Here is a 17130-nt window from a genome sequence, read left to right as displayed (position 1 = left end):
TGACTGGCAATGTCATCCTATACCAAAGCCGGTATATGGCCATTCGGAACTGCTCTTGTGTGAGGGGATACTCACAAAAGTCACCTTTTGCAAATTAAATATTCTCTTCATAGCAATTTTCTAGACCTGGTGCTAATGTACCCTGCTGTATATATTAGCAGCGTCTAGTGATAAACCTCCTGCCCTCTCACAGGACAAAGTTTAAGAAATGTACGATTCTATACAAGTCAATGTTATTCTCGGAGATCACTCACGGCTGACGGCAGAATCACGGACTCTGACGCCCACAAGTGTAAATTGAAACAATTAATCAAACACATAAATAAATGACTCACACCCATCATCTGTGGATGTAATAAATTGCCTAGTTTATTATGCATAACCGAATAATATTCATTCGCATAAGTAAGTGTGTAAATGTGTGCAAAATAAATAGATAAATAATAATGATCAACTGCTGAAATAGTAAGAGTAAAACTAAACAATAAGTCCTTATCCAATCACCACAAATCATTGAGCCTGACTAACCAAAACAAATATACTGTGTGTGAATATATATATATATATATATATATTATATATATATTATATATATATGTACATATATATATATATATATATATATATATATATATATATATATATATATATATACACTAGCTGTAGTACCCGGGCGATAGTAACTGTCTCTCTGTCTCTCTCCTAGTCTCTTTTTTGTGTGTCTCTGTCTGTCTATCTCTCTGTCTGTGTTTTTCTTTGTCTGTCTGTGCCTATCTCTCTGTCTGTATTTGTATCAGTCTATCTGTCTCCATCTCTGCGTCTGTCTCTCTTTCCCCATCTGTAGAGACAGCCTGGAAAGAGACAGCCCAGGAAAGAGACAGCCCGGGAAAGAGACAGCCCGGGAAAGGGACAGCCGGGGAAAGAGACAGACAAAGACAGATGGAAAAGAGACAGACGTAGAAAGAGACAGACACACACAGAGACAGACACAGAGAGAGAGAGAGAGAGAGAGACAGGCAGACAGACACAGAGATGGAGACAGATAGACTGATGCAAATACAGACAGATAGAAATAGTCAGACAGAGACATAGACACAGACAGACAAGGAAAGAGACAGACAGAGAGACAGACAGACAGCAACACACAGACAGATACTGGGAGAGAGACAGAGAGAGAGTTACTATCCCGGGCAACACCCGGGTACTACAGCTAGTATATTTTATATATATATATATATATATATGTACTGTATATATATATATTATATATATATATATATATATATATATATATATATATATATGCAAAAATGTGAATCTTGGCAGATCTGCTTATCTCCAATTTTCTATTATCAAGAAAACAGGCTTCCTTCTCCATGGATGACTTATTTTTATCTTTCATGTCCCATGAACTAATTATTTATTGTAAGAAAAATTAAAGCACTTTTTTGAAGTGTTTTTATTGCCAAGAGATGCAGTTTTTGGTGCAGAAAATCCTCACCCAAATCTGCAAAATGAGAACTTATCCTTACACTCCCCATTTCTGTTGTATATTGTCCATCATGTTGCTGCTTTCAAACATGTACTAAGGTAGGCAGTCACAAGATAGCCGGAATACCTCTCCAATAGGTTTGTAATGTCCAAAACTGAAAAAAGCTTGGTGTTCACATAGGTACCATTGCGCATTTGGTGAGTGAAGATAGATTTCTTGAGTGTTTTTGTAAAAATCTGTTCCAACAGTATGAAATCTACCCTAAAGAATTCAAGGGCTCATGATGAACTATAAAAGATGTGGAAATCAAGTTCCTTCAGAACTGTTACAAAGAAAGCTAAAGTTTCTGTTCTGAGGTTCAAGAAATGATACTTAAAGGGAAACCTGAACACAATTTGCCCAAAGGGTATAAAAAAAATACTTTTATTATTAACCAAATTAAATGACCAAATTAAAATTGGCCTGTAGGGTGAAAGACTAAAGAATAAATCATCTCAAAAGGAGGTGAACCATTAGGCTGCAGACCAAAGCTTCAGGAGCGTATCAAATGGTGCTGCTCTTTTTTTTTTTAGCAAACTGAGGCTCGAAGTCTTCCAATTTGAGAGAAACTGTGAATTTCAGAAAATTTGACTCAAACTTTATCCTTGCTCATCTCTGATATGGAAATTACATGAAAACTTGGCCCTGAATTATAACAGGGTTCAAAAAGTCTCTTTTATCCATATGAGAAGACCTGTACTATATTTACCTTATGATAGCTTGGAGGCCCTGTTACAGATTTTGTAGACCTAAGAGCCTTAACATAAAAGAAAAACTGATTTATCAATGACCCATTTCACCAAAGTCCATGCAGATTTTGGACTCCAAAACTTTGGCCCTGACTTGAAAAGAAAACATGACACCCTGCTCCTCTTCCTTAAACTTCTGAAGAGATAAACAGTAAAACACATCAACTAGTTGTTAATTCATCTTCAGTATGATTGACTAAGCAGTTTTGAGAAACTATTTTCCACCGAAGAGGTCTAACATACTATCTCGCAGAAGTAGTGGTCAAGTTTTTGAAAAGAGCAGAGGCAGCAGAAGATATGCAGATAGCAATTACCTGATCACTGCTGGTGCAACTTCAGAAAGCCCAGGTAGTTAGCTGTTGCTAGGATAATATTCTGTTAGGCCCCTTTCACATGTCAGTGATTCTGGTACGTTTGTGCTTTTTTTTAAACGTACCAGAATCACTGACATACGCAGACACATTATAATGAATGGGTCTGCTCACACGTCAGTGATTTTTCACTGCACGTGTCTCCGTGCAGCGTACCCGCGTGTGCGTGATTGCCACACGGAGACATGTCCATTTTTTTCTGGCATCACTGATGTCCCACGGACCACGCAGTGGTGTGGTCCGTGAAACACGTGCCAGAAAAAACGTGCATTTAAAATAATAAACATTTTAACTCACCCGGCTTCAGCCGCGCTCTCTGCAGCCCGTTCTCCCTGCTGCTTCTGAGCCGGCTGATTACTGTCGCGCATCTTAATGATGCACGACACAGCCGACCCGGAAGCAGCTGCTGCAGGGGTCACCGCCGGCCGGATGCTGCACCGCGGGAGGATTCAGCACCACGGAGAGCGGGAGCGCGCACAGGTGAGTTGATTTCTAAGTGCAATCACGGGCCACGGAGAACGGAGCCCAGATTGCACTTAGACAACCCACGTGTGCCGTGATTCACGGCACACGCAGGGACATGTGCGTGTTTTACACGCCAGTGAAAAACGTCTGTGTTTTTCACTGACGTGTGAAATGGGCCTAAGACACGTATTTTCACTGCTAGGAGGGGAAATATATTAAAAATTTCTGAAATGTTGCTTACTGAGTAGGAATTTAAATGCTTGGCTGACTATAAGAGAAATTAATTTCTTGTTAGCAGTAGAGATGAGCGAACCTTTCAAAGTTCAGTTCGCCAAGCGTTACCAAACAAACGCTACCTTCACCGAGCTGTTTGCCAAGCCAAATGTTGAACCTTTTCAAACCCCATTCAATGAGAGGCCAAACCTAAGGCAGAGAAAAAATACCTTTAGGGAGGTCAAAAATATGTTTTGCAGCACAGCTCCACTGTTTTGCTGTAGCCATTAGCTTCCTAGACTATTGACATAAAAAATATTGAGTTGGATGAGAGACGTGTGTAGGGCTGGTGCTCCCAAACCCCTGCCAGTACAGACAAGACATAACTTGGAGACCAATCTTAGAGTTTTTAGATTTAAAAACATTTCAGGCAGACAGCAGGGACAGTGGCATGAATTGAACCCCCATTTCCAAATAGTGTGTTTGCACAGTAGGGAGGTATGGTCCATGCAACACACAGGATGTTGCCTGGCATTTCCATTTTTAAAAGTGTGCATACAGCGACTGTGCCTTCTGCAGCAGGGCATCCAGGCCGGAATAATGGCCTAGAAGTTTTGGTATAACCAGGTTGAGGAATTGAGCCATGAAAGGCACATGTGATGTCACCTAGGCATAATGCCCACACCAGGTTTGCACCATTATCACACCTGCCTTCCCTGGCTCCATGTTTGTGGAGACAGCCATTGATGAAACTGGGCCTGGATAATGGTCCACAATTCTGCAGCTGTGTGACTGCATTATCCAATGCATATTAATTTCAGCACTGCCTGATTGTGTTGACTTAGACACAGGATGTGGACTGGAATTTCAATTTTAAAATCAAGAGATGCATGAGTGACAGGATTAAGCCTTGCGCTCCCTCCCTGCCAGTAGAGACGAGACACTTATTGGAGACCAATCTTGGAGTCTTGAGATTGAAAACCTTTCAGGCAGACAACAAGACTGTGGCATCAATTGCCCCCTCCCCTCCATTTCCCCATAGTGTCTTTGCACATCAAGGAGGTTGGTTCCAAGCAATACACAGGATGTGGCCTGGCATAAATCAAGATTTGCGTGAGTGACAGATGTAGGCCTCTTTGTCTCAGAACCGTGGCAATACAGACAAAAGACAATTTGGAGACCCATTTTGGAGTCTGGAGATTAAAAACCTTTCAGGCAGACAGCAGGACAGTGGCATCAATTGCCCCCCCCCCCACCACCACCATTTCCCCATAGTCTGTTTACGCAGTGTACGAAGTAAGATTCCCACAGTAAAGCATGCTGGTTGCACATGTGCCGGTTCATGCATGTAGTAGTCAAATTATTTGAATTTTTGCCTCTACTGAGTCGTTGTTTACAATGTTGGCAGATAACGAAGGTTGGATCATCTTTTGTGGTCTGATCAATGGCTGTCTCTACCGAACCTAGAGCTAGGGAAGGACATCATATGTGCATTGCATGGATCACGTGCTCAACCTGGTAGTATAGAAATTTCTAGGGGACAATTCCAGCCTGCATGCACTGCTGTAGAAGGCACGGTCTCTGTGTACTCACTTGTTAAAATGGAAATGCCAGGCCACATCCAATGTGTTGGAAGTTACAAACTTCCCTGCTGTGCAAACACACTATGCAGAAATGGGGGGCAATTGATGCCACTGTGCTGCTGTTTGCCTGAAATGTTTTTAATCTAAAGACTTCAAGATGGGTCTCCAAGTTGTGTCTTGTGTGTACTTGGCAGGGGTATGAAAGCACCAGCCCTACACCTGTCTCTTATTCACCTCTATATTTCTTATGTAAATAGTCTGGGAAGCTAATGGCTCCGCCACAACAGTGTGGTTCCACTGTAAGGCTACATGTGCACGCTGCAGTTTTTGCCGCATTTTTTGGTGCAGTTTTGGGCTACATGCACACAATGCATTTTTTGCTGCATTTTTGTAACTTTTTTGGTGCAGTTTTGTTGTCAGCAAGTTCTAACTTTTGAATTTTTAGCAAAGTCTATGAGAAGTCAGATTTGCTGTTCTTATGTTGCAGTTTTTTTGTCTGCAGTTTATTTGTCAAAACCTTTTGATAAAAAAGAAGCAGCATGTTCATTCTTCTTGCGTTTGTCACATTTTGTCACACATTGAAATCAATGAGGGGATGAAAAACACATAGAAAAGCGCATGGTACCAAATTGCTGCATTTTGCATGAGTTGTACTTGTGTCACAAAAAAATGCAGGTCACCCACATTGTTCTAGGATAAATAAATACTGTTTTGGAGTCTCTCTCTCTCTTAAGACACCTTTCAAATACTATTACCTGAGCTTAAAGGGAAGGCGTCGTCAAAAAAAAAACAAAAATCAATAACTAAAAAAATGTAAAGTAGTAATGTTTTAATGTTATGTTTAAATAAAATTATTTGTTTTTAATTGAGAAAAATATAAAAAGAAAATTTTGATATATTCCACTCTTAAACACTAGAGGGAGCAGCTGCTGAAATCCGACTGTAGAAGTACTGTAGAAATATCTCACATTACAGCTGCAGTAAAAGTGGGCAGAATCTGCTCTCCTGTGTGTGATGTCACCTCCCCTCCAAATCTGGGTGTTTCCAACAGGATAAGAGTATGAAGTTTAGGATCACAGTGCGGAGCCATTTTGTTGGTGGCCACAGAGTGATCCTAATATGCCTAAAGTGTCACTAAGACCAGCTGCATAGTGCTCTACTGTATCCCACGCTGCACTGTATCCCAATGCTCCCACACTGCCTGCTGACTGTTTCCCAATGCCCCCACACTGCCTGCTGACTGTTTTCCAATGCCCCCACACTGCCTGCTGACTGTTTCCCAATGCCCTGATACTGCCTGCTGACTGTTTCCCAATGCCCCCACACTGCCTGCTGACTGTTTCCCAATGCACCCACACTGCCTGCTGACTGTTTCCCAATGCCCTGATACTGCCTGCTGACTGTTTCCCAATGCCCCCACACTGCCTGCTGACTGTTTCCCAATGCCCCCTGTTACGGTTGCTGCGAGCACTGGAGACTAAGTCCAGATTTCTTACTACTGCACATGTGCGAGCGCTGGAGACTAAGTCCAGATTTCTTGCTACTGCACATGTGCGAGCACTGGAGACTAAGTCCAGATTTCTTGCTACTGCACATGTGCGAGCGCCGGAGACTAAGTCCTATCTTGGAGCCATTGCACATGTGCGGGTGACATCATCGCTGACACGAGGTCACATGTCTCTGACACCTTCTATGCCGATTGGTCGCTGGTCATGTGCTTGTGATGCCTTGCTCGGTGATAGGCCAGCATGACGTCACTCCTGTCGTTCTGGCAGTGGATTGGCTCTGGTGTCCTCCATCTTGGATGAGGCACAGAGTCTATATAAGACCCTGACACACGCCGCATGGCGCTCAGTCCTCTTGGTTCATGCATAAGAGTAGACGCTCTGTGCGCGTTCCTCTAGGCATTCCTCTGTCTATGCTAGGTGAGCGCTACCGGCAGGGTAGCGTTCTTATACCTTACAGCTTCGGCTGCTGTCCGTATCCTTACCTCTTAGGGGAGCGGACATAGGCAGGTGCCTGAGGCACATGGTCTGGCTGGGCCTTGTGGTTTGACTCGTAGGTGGACGTTGCCGCTAGGGTAACGTTCCTTATACTGCGTCTGGCAGTTGTTCGTATCCTCGCACACTAGGGGAGCGAACAAAGGTAGGAGCTTTGTGCGGCTTACGCTGCTGTTCGTCTCTTTTGCACCACTAGAAGAGCGGACCTAGGCAGGTGCCATATCTAGTGGTTCGTGTCCTCGCACACTAGTGGAGCGAACGCAGGTAGGAGCTTTGTGCGGCTTACGCTGCTGTTCGTCTCTTTTGCACCACTAGAAGAGCGGACCTAGGTAGGTGCCATTTCGCACACATTGCCTTTGTCTCTGTGATTATTAACAGAGATCATTCCACACACCCTCCAAGTAAGGGAGGAATTGCTTTACTTACTTATTATATCCTTCTGTGAGTTAACAGAGGTATTGCACTCTGCCATAGTCTGCAGCAGAGTCTTTGCACGGTGGACCCTGACTGTCTGATACTCCTTTAGGTTATCAGACAGCCCCCCGTAACATTAGGACTGAGCCAAGGGTCTGGAAGTTATGGCAGAATATCAGCAGTTACACCGTTACATACAAGTACTTGAGTCACGGCTCAAGAGTATAGAGGATAAACCTCAGACCATGGTGACATCTGCACATGATCCTCGACTTGCTCTGCCAAACAGATATTCTGGCGATGCCAGATCATGTCGTGGTTTCATTAGTCAGTGTCAGATACACCTAGAGGTCAACTCTTCTCGCTTCTCTACGGAGAGGTCCAGAGTAGGCTTTATCATCTCCTTACTTCAGGACAAAGCCTTAGAATGGGCGACTCCCCTATGGGAGCGCTCTGATGTGGTTACTCTGAGACATCAAGACTTTCTTGATGCTCTTAAGGTGGTATTCATGGGTCCGCAGGTTACCCATGATGCGGCCCTGAGACTGTTAGATCTATCTCAGGGTTCGTTATCCACTAGTTCTTATGCCATTGCTTTTAGAACTCTGGTGGCAGAACTAGATTGGCCAGAGAAGGTGTTGATTCCTATCTTCTGGAGAGGGTTGGCAGGCTATGTCAAGGATGCTCTTGCTACTCGTGAGGTCCCTGCTTCTCTAGAGGACTTGATCACAGTAGCAACGAGGATCGATGTACGCCATAAGGAACGTAGACTCGAGGTCTCTTCCTCACGCCCTAAGCATCGGGCTATTCCAGTTGTTGAGGGTCCACTACCATCTTCCTCAGCATCTGAAACATCTCCCACTCCTATGGAGTTAGGTCATACGTCTTCCAGACTACGCAAGTCTGGTCCTCCTATATGTTACGTATGTCGTCAGGCTGGGCACTATGCCAACAAGTGTCCTAGTCGTCAGGGAAACTCCCTGGCCTAGTAACCATTAGAGGGGGGTTACTAGAGACGTCTTCTGCACCCTCTAAGTGTTGTATCCCAGGTCAGCTCTCGTTATCTGAGAATACATGGCCTATTATGGCTTTTGTGGATTCCGGAGCTGACGGGACTTTTGTGTCCTCAGGATTTGTAAAGGGACACAATATTCCCTCTATCATGTTAGAGGCGCCTATTCCTGTCCGTGTTGTTAATGGAACTATGTTGTCTGACTCCATTACATTGAGGACAGTTCCCTTGCGCCTTTCCCTGTCTCAGGGTCACATAGAGGAGATTTCTTTTCTTGTTTTGCCTGAGGGTATAGACGACATCCTTCTGGGTCTCCCATGGCTTCGGACTCATGCTCCTCACATTGACTGGGAGTCTGACAGCATTATTAGTTGGGGTTCGAAATGTCAGTCCCGATGTCTTCCCTTACCACCTAAGGTCATTGCGGTTGCATCTACTGATCTCTATCCCATACCTACACCCTATCTGGATTTCGCTGACGTGTTCTCCAAACAGGGTGCTGAGGTTCTTCCACCCCATAGGCCGTATGACTGTGCCATAGACTTTATCCCAGGTTCGGTTCCACCTAAAGGCAGGGTTTACCCCCTGTCGATACCTGAGTCGGAGGCCATGTCGACCTATATAAGACAGAGTTTAGAGAAGGGGTTCATTCGTAAGTCTGTCTCTCCCGCGGGAGCTGGGTTTTTCTTTGTTCGGAAGAAAGAGGGTGATTTGCGTCCCTGCATAGATTACAGGGGTCTCAACGCAATCACAATAAAGAACAAATACCCGTTACCTTTAATTTCGGAGCTCTTTGACAGATTGAGAGGAGCTCAAGTTTTTACAAAGTTGGATCTGCGGGGTGCGTATAACTTGGTACGAATTCGAAAGGATGACGAATGGAAGACCGCTTTTAACACCCGAGACGGTCACTATGAATACCTCGTCATGCCTTTTGGGTTATGTAATGCACCCGCAGTATTTCAGGACTTCGTAAACGATGTGTTCAGGGATTTACTGTTATCCTCAGTAGTGGTGTATCTGGACGACATCCTGATTTTTTCTCCTGATCTGGAGACTCATCGTCAGGATGTCGTTCGTGTCCTTTCCCGTTTAAGGGAGCACTCATTGTTTGCTAAACTCGAGAAATGTGTATTCGAGCAGTCCTCATTGCCTTTTTTGGGTTACATTATCTCACAAGAGGGCCTGGCTATGGATCCTGTGAAGCTCTCTGCTGTCCTGCAATGGTCCGAACCTCATTCCTTGAAGGCGGTGCAACGCTTCTTAGGATTCATAAATTATTACAGGCAGTTCATACCCCATTTTTCTACTTTGGTGGCCCCTTTGGTGGCCTTGACTAAGAAAGGTGCTAATCCCAAAGCCTGGTCTACTGAGACATCTCAGGCTTTTGAGGCAGTAAAAAGACACTTTTCAACTGCTCCCGTTCTTCAAAGACCCGATGAGAGTAAGCCCTTCCTCTTAGAGGTTGATGCCTCTTCAGTGGGTGCTGGTGCGGTCTTGTATCAAAAGAACGGTGCAGGTAGAAAAAGGCCGTGTTTCTTCTTTGCGAAAACCTTTTCACCAGCAGAGAGAAACTATACCATTGGGGATAGGGAACTGCTCGCCTTGAGATTAGCCTTGGAGGAGTGGCGTCACTTGCTGGAAGGAGCGAAACATCCTTTCCAGGTCTATACAGACCATAAGAATCTGACGTACTTACAAACCGCTCAGCGTCTGAATCCTCGCCAAGCCCACTGGTCCTTGTTTTTCTCCCGCTTTCACTTCTCCATCAACTATCTGTCTGGGAGTAAGAATAACAAGGCAGACACCCTGTCTCGCTCTATGCTTTCTACCCAGGAGGAGATTGACGAACCTCGTCTTATCCTTCCCTCCAGGGTTTTTCATATGCTCTCCCCTGTGACGTTAGACCAAATCCCACCGGGCAAGACATTTGTTCCGCCTGATCGACAGAATGATATACTGTCATGGGCCCACACCTCAAAGGTGGGTGGGCATTTTGGTATTAGGCGGACACGAGAGTTACTGGAGAGGTGGTATTGGTGGCCACACTTAGCCAGCCACGTCAAGAGATATGTCGGTTCCTGCTACTCGTGTGCTCGCAACCGTCCATTACGGCAGAGACCGGCTGGACTCTTGCATCCTTTACCAGTGCCAGATAGACCATGGGAGGTGGTAGGCATGGACTTTGTGGGTGATCTTCCATGTTCACAGGGACATAGATTTGTGTGGGTCATTACGGGCCAATGGTTTGGTTGAGCGTACCAATCAATCTATGATTATATACCTTCAACACTTTGTTGCTGAGAACCACGATAACTGGTCCTCCCTCCTACCCTGGGCAGAATTTGCCCTTAACAATTCGCTGGCTGAGGCCACTGGGAAGACACCGTTCGTACTCAATAATGGGCAACACCCTAGGGTACCGGTACCGTTTCCCGCTGCTGCACCTCCTCCTCTTGTGGCCGACTGGGCAACTAATGCCAGAGAGGTTTGGGATCGGACTCAAGAGTCGATCCAAGCAGCTAAGGACCGTATGAAGACGGTGTCCGATCGGTTTCGTCGCCCGGCTCCTGTCTTTTCTCCAGGGGACTTTGTGTGGCTCTCTGCAAAACACGTGAGACTTAGAGTGAGCTCTGTCAAATTTGCTCCTCGCTTCCTGGGTCCTTATGAGGTTCTTCGACAGGTAAATCCTGTAGTCTACCAATTGAAGTTACCCGTCCATCTTAAGATTCATGACAAATTCCATGTCTCACTGCTAAAGCCGGCTATTTTACCTCACGCTCGTGAAGTGCACTCTCCTGCCTCTGATTCCTCTCGCTCTAGCTATGAGGTACGAGCCATAGTTGGTTCTAAGATGGTTAGAGGGCGCAGGTTCTTCTTGATAGATTGGGAGGGTTACGGCCCGGAACATCGCTCTTGGGAGCCTGAGGAGGCTGTCCATGCTCCCGACTTAGTTGCCGATTACCTGCGTCGCCGGGAGGGGGGCCCTTGAGGGGGAGGTACTGTTACGGTTGCTGCGAGCACTGGAGACTAAGTCCAGATTTCTTACTACTGCACATGTGCGAGCGCTGGAGACTAAGTCCAGATTTCTTACTACTGCACATGTGCGAGCGCTGGAGACTAAGTCCAGATTTCTTGCTACTGCACATGTGCGAGCGCTGGAGACTAAGTCCAGATTTCTTGCTACTGCACATGTGCGAGCGCCGGAGACTAAGTCCTATCTTGGAGCCATTGCACATCATCGCTGACACGAGGTCACATGTCTCTGACACCTTCTATGCCGATTGGTCGCTGGTCATGTGCTTGTGATGCCTTGCTCGGTGATAGGCCAGCATGACGTCACTCCTGTCGTTCTGGCAGCGGATTGGCTCTGGTGTCCTCCATCTTGGATGAGGCACAGAGTCTATATAAGACCCTGACACACGCCGCATGGCGCTCAGTCCTCTTGGTTCATGCATAAGAGTAGACGCTCTGTGCGCGTTCCTCTAGGCATTCCTCTGTCTATGCTAGGTGAGCGCTACCGGCAGGGTAGCGTTCTTATACCTTACAGCTTCGGCTGCTGTCCGTATCCTTACCTCTTAGGGGAGCGGACATAGGCAGGTGCCTGAGGCACATGGTCTGGCTGGGCCTTGTGGTTCGACTCGTAGGTGGACGTTGCCGCTAGGGTAACGTTCCTTATACTGCGTCTGGCAGTTGTTCGTATCCTCGCACACTAGGGGAGCGAACAGAGGTAGGAGCTTTGTGCGGCTTACGCTGCTGTTCGTCTCTTTTGCACCACTAGAAGAGCGGACCTAGGCAGGTGCCATATCTAGTGGTTCGTGTCCTCGCACACTAGTGGAGCGAACGCAGGTAGGAGCTTTGTGCAGCTTACGCTGCTGTTCGTCTCCTTTGCACCACTAGAAGAGCGGACCTAGGTAGGTGCCATTTCGCACACATTGCCTTTGTCTCTGTGATTATTAACAGAGATCATTCCACACACCCTCCAAGTAAGGGAGGAATTGCTTTACTTAGTTATTATATCCTTCTGTGAGTTAACAGAGGTATTGCACTCTGCCATAGTCTGCAGCAGAGTCTTTGCACGGTGGACCCTGACTGTCTGATACTCCTTTAGGTTATCAGACAGCCCCCCGTAACACCCCCACACTGCCTGCTGACTGTTTCTCAATGCCCCAACACTGTTATAAACAGCAATACCAAATCAGATAATTGTATTCAATAAAGCATCATAAAATATTAACCTTTATTAAGTATAAATATTTAAAAAGAAAAGAAAAAAAATCTTTCTTCTCTAAGATTGACAATAACTCAATAAGCTGTCAGGGTTCCCAAACCAGAAGGTTGGACAGACGTATATCAGTAATACCCTACAGATTACTCATGGCACTATGCTGTCCTATAAATGGGGGCCTCTGTAACAGCCACAAATAGTCATACAAAAAAATCACAAGAAAAAAATACAAATAACAGAAAACAATACAATTATGTTTGGTATCAGGCACTGAACAGTGGTCCTAGGTAGAAAAAAAACATAGCAAAAACAGCATAATAGACCTAAATGAATATATATATTTCCCACAAGGTGCTGACAGTGGTCAGACACATGGGAGAGTATATAGTACAATAAAAGGACTAGGAAAGATCTCACCGCGTCCTCTCAGGTCCGGGTGTACAGATTCTTCCACCAAGATACTGAGCCCAGAGACTTCCTCAAAGTTCATCTGTCCCTAAGATCTCCTGGGGAAAATAAGAAAATCTGTCTAATACCCCAAGCTCCCATCCTAACAAGGACAGTCCACAGCTAGATATAAAATGCTAGACCCGTACGTTGACCCTAACTGCGGCCCGACGCGTTTCGTCTTATGACTCTTCAGGGGACATAATGCTTATTATAGATGAGGCCCTTATACCCAGCTATCATCTGCCCATCTAACACTATGGGCAGATAATAGCTGGGTATAAGGGTGCCTACTGACTGTTTCCCAATGCCCCCCCACTGCCTGCTGACTGTTTCCCAATGCCCCCACACCGCCTACTGACTGTTCCCCAATGCCCCGCTCAGGTCACTGACTGTATCCCAATGCTGCATGCACTCACCTCAGACCTGCGTCTCAGCAGCTTGTCCTGTCAGACATCACAGTGCGAGCAGCGGAGGCCCGAGGTGAGCACAAGCGGGGTGGTGGGTCCGCGGCATAGTGCGGGGGAGGGGGGCCAGTGGCATAGTGCGGGGGAGGGGAGTGATCGTGGCATAGAGCGGGGGAGGGAGGGGGGTCGCGGCATAGTGAGGGAGGGTCGCGGCATAGTGCGGGGGAGGGAGAAGGTCGCGGCATAGTGCGGGGGAGGGAGAGGGTCACGGCATAGTTCGTTGGGTTGCAGCATAGTGCAGGGGAGGGGGGGTTGTGGCATAGTGTGGTGGAGGGGGGGGTCGCAGCACAGTACGGAGGAGAGAGGGGTCACGTCATAGTGCAGGGGAGGGTGGGTCATGTCAGAGTGCGGGGGAGGGGGGTGAACGGCAGAGTGGAGAGCAGTGCCAGGATCAGTAACGGTGCAATCACCGTTGCCCGGCGTCGGTATTCACCCCATCCATCTCGGCGGGTGACAGGGGTAAAGTGCAGCAGACAGCATAGCTGTGAGCTCCACAAAGATGGCGCTGATCTCCGCCCTCTGCTGTGATCTGGACAGTCCAGGGGGCTCGTCCATTTCACAGCAGGCGCCTTCTGTATGTAACTAAATGGGGTCAGATTCCAACGACCGTCCACTATGCCCTGGGGGCTGCCATAAAGGAGGTGAGTAACTGTCATTACAAACACCAAATCCATGATGGCAGCCCCCAGTGCTTCAGTAAAACTAGAATTAAATAAAAACTAAATAAACAGTGAGTTTAATTTTGTATTAAAAATACTTGATTTCATAATCACTATTATTAATAAAAAAATAAAAAACCGCAACGCCCTTCCTTTAATGCCACTTGTCATTCATAGCTGACATCAACCCCAAAATTACTACTCTGATTGTTAATGCACCAGGGGAATCGGGAAAAGCCTTGGCAAATAGCAAGTACTGGCGCATCGAATGGAGGCAACACTTCTGAGACAGCTGCGGGCTGATATATTTAGCCTTGGAAGAGCCAAATAACCATAGCCCTACCCACCCTAATTATACCAGACCCCAGCTTTCTGCTTTAACTTGGCTGGATTTCAAAATAGGGAGGACCCCATGTCATTTTTTTAAATTTAAATTAAGGGCTGAGGAGGGCAGGGAAATCACTGAAATGGTAGGAAACAGCACTCAAATGAATGGAAAATGAATTGAAACAGTAAAGAACCGTCATTTACATTTGATGGGTACTGACTGCAACTCACATCAGAGCCTCACTGAACGCAGTGTTGAGCTACAATTCCGATGAGAAATGCAGTCAGTAACCAGAAAATGTGACTGTTCTCTACTGTTCCAATTCATTTGAGACCTGTTTCTACAATATAACTGATTTCCCTGCTAATAATAATAATAATAATAATAATAATAATAATAATAAAAAAACAATTTTTATTGGAGTCCCCACATTTTACTTACCAGCCAAGGTAAAGCAGACAGCTGAAGACTGTTATCAGGCTGGGAAGAGAAAAATAGCCATGGCTCTTCGCTGCCTGATAATTAGAGTTGAATGATGTTCGAGTCGAACGGTTCGCCAATTTGAAATTCGAAGTGATTTTGGGCGACGTTCGATGAACTCGAATGATTTGCTTCAAGTTCGGCAGTTTGAGTTACGTTCGATAGCGGTTCAATCACCAAAAGCGTGGCTTTTCACAGTAAGGCTATATGTGCACGTTGTGTATTTGCATGCGTCCTGCATCCCCAGCACAATTCCTCTCTCTTTCCTACTCACCGATCATGGGCGCGAGGCTGCACGGCTGTCAAAGTTACGGCGGCTTTTCCTCTTTTGAAAATGGCTGCCACTTCATTATTCAATCAGGTATTCCCTGCTTTCCCCGCCCACCGGCGCCCATGATTGGTTGCAGTCAGACATGCCCCCACGATGAATGACAGCTGTCTCACTACAACCAATCACAGCCGCCGGCGGGCGGGTCTATATCGTGCAGTAAAATAAAAAAAAAAATAAAAAATGCGGTTCCCCCCAATTTTGATACCAGACAGGATAAAGCGACATGGCTGGAGGCTGGTATTGTCAGGATGGAGTGCGCCACATTATGGGGAGCCCACCACCCTAACAATATCAGCAGGCAGCCGCCCAGAATTTCCGCATCCATTAGATGCGACAGTCCCGGGACTTTACCCAGCTCATCCCGAATTGCCCTGGTGCTGTGGCAATTGGGGTAATAACGGGGTTAATCATGGCCGGCGTCTCCCCAAGATACCTTCCATGATTAACCTGTAAGTGAAAGTAAATAAACACAAACAATGAAAAATCCTTTGGAATAAAAGACAAAAAAACACCCTATTTCACCATTTTATTAAAATCCCCAAATACCCCTCCAGGTGCGGTGTAATCCACAAAGGTCCCGCGACGAATCCAGCTCTGCTAGATGAAGCTGACAGGGAGCACCGTAGCACACGAGCGTTCTGTGTCAGATCCACCGAGCAATGAAGTGAGCCGCGCTGTCACCGGAGACTTCACTCAGGTAATGCCTGCGTGTGCGGTGATGATGGGGGTTATAGTGCCTGCATGTGCGGTGATTATGAGGGTTGTAGTGCCTGCGTGTGTGCGAGGATGATGAGTGCGGTACTGCCGGTGTTTGCCCGCCCATCCATCCATCCTCCCATCCATCCGCCCGCCCATCCATCCATCCATCCGCCCTCCCATCCATTCATCCGCCCATCCGTCTCCTCTCTCCTCTCTCTATCTTCTCGCTCTTCTCTCTCTCTCCTCTCTTTCTCTCTCCTCTCTCTATCTCAGACCTGGCGATGATCAGCTGATACGGTCACCTGACGGAATCAGCTGACACTATACATCGAGCGGTGAGGCCGGCTTTTTACCGCCCGGCCGGCTAAACTATCAGCTGCTGCTGTCGGACAGGAGTCTGTACAGAAGTGTGTAGTTTCTTTTTTTTTTTTTTTCACTGATGCATCAGCTGATTGTATGCAAGCAGTTTATATAATTAACTTCTGTGTCATGTGATTCAGGCCCTTGAACCTGACACATCATCTGATCGCTTTGCCTTCCAGCAAATCGATCAGATGATATTGGATCCGAATTGGACAGCGTGGGACCCTTGACCCAGAATTACTGCGGATGGGGGTTCTTTATTTCAATAAAGATGGAGTCACTAATTGTGTTGTGTTTTATTTTTAATAAAAATATTTTTCTATGTGCTGTGTTTCTTTTTATCTGTACTAGAAATTCATGGTGGCCATGTCTAATATTGGCATGACACCATGAATTTCAGGCTTAGGGCCACTTGATAATATACAGCTAGCCCTAACCCCATTATTACCCAGCGAGCCACCCGTCACCAGTGCAGCTGGAAGAGTTGGTTACAGCGCCAGAAGATGGTGCTTCTATGAAAGTGCCATTTCTGGGGCGGCTGCGGACGCAAATTCGCAGCAGGGGTGCCCAGAAAGCTTGGGCACACTGCGCTGCAGATTCCAATCCCCAGCTGCCTAGTTGTACCTGGCTGGACACAAAAATTGGGCGAAGGCCACATCATTTTTTTTTTTTAATTATTTCATGAAATTCATGAAATAATTAAAAAAAAAAAAAGGGCTTCCCTATATTTTTGGTTCCCAGCCGGGTACAAATAGTTAGCTGGGGGTTGGGGCAGCCCATAGCTGCCTGC

Source organism: Anomaloglossus baeobatrachus, chromosome 3 (assembly GCF_048569485.1).
Source record: "Anomaloglossus baeobatrachus isolate aAnoBae1 chromosome 3, aAnoBae1.hap1, whole genome shotgun sequence".
Classification (NCBI taxonomy): Eukaryota; Metazoa; Chordata; class Amphibia; order Anura; family Aromobatidae; genus Anomaloglossus; species Anomaloglossus baeobatrachus.
Note: the sequence above shows the minus strand (reverse complement) of the source record.